Genomic DNA, 615 nt, shown 5'->3' on the forward strand with positions numbered 1-615 from the left:
ATTCCTGGCTGCTATTGTTTAGAGTGTTGTTTCTTATGAGGGCAAGAATTGTATATATATCGTTTAACTTGAGATCTAGTCTAGGTGATATTTCCGTGGACCAAGAGTTATAGATATGTGCGGCGTTTTGGATTGATTATATTGAATGTAAGGTTTGATTTATATTTTGAGAAAAGTTCAAGGCCAGCATAATTTATTGTTTAATTTGTTTTTAACTAGTACTTTTACTTATCCACTAAATTTTTTTAGTCTAATAATTTAATAATATATTTTTATTTTACATTTTTGAACATTGTTAGATAATTGTTAGTTTCATGAGTATTTAGTAAGGGTGATAAATGAGTCTAAATTCGTCGGATCGACCCATGTAATCCGCAAAAAAAAATCGGTTGCGATAAAAAATTGAGACCGTCACACGTCAAAAATCCACCTAACCCACGTCGCTTAAATCATGGGCTTTGGGGACGGGGCGGGCTTTCCCCCAGACTCAGGATTTTTTTAAAGATGTTCTAATTTAGTGTTTTGGATTATATTTTCCGTTTGATTGATTATGTTCTAAACTTGTAGATGTTTAATTATATATTTTGGATAATATTTATTTTACTTTGGATAATA

This window comes from Arachis ipaensis, chromosome B01 (assembly GCF_000816755.2).
Source record: "Arachis ipaensis cultivar K30076 chromosome B01, Araip1.1, whole genome shotgun sequence".
Classification (NCBI taxonomy): domain Eukaryota; kingdom Viridiplantae; phylum Streptophyta; class Magnoliopsida; order Fabales; family Fabaceae; genus Arachis; species Arachis ipaensis.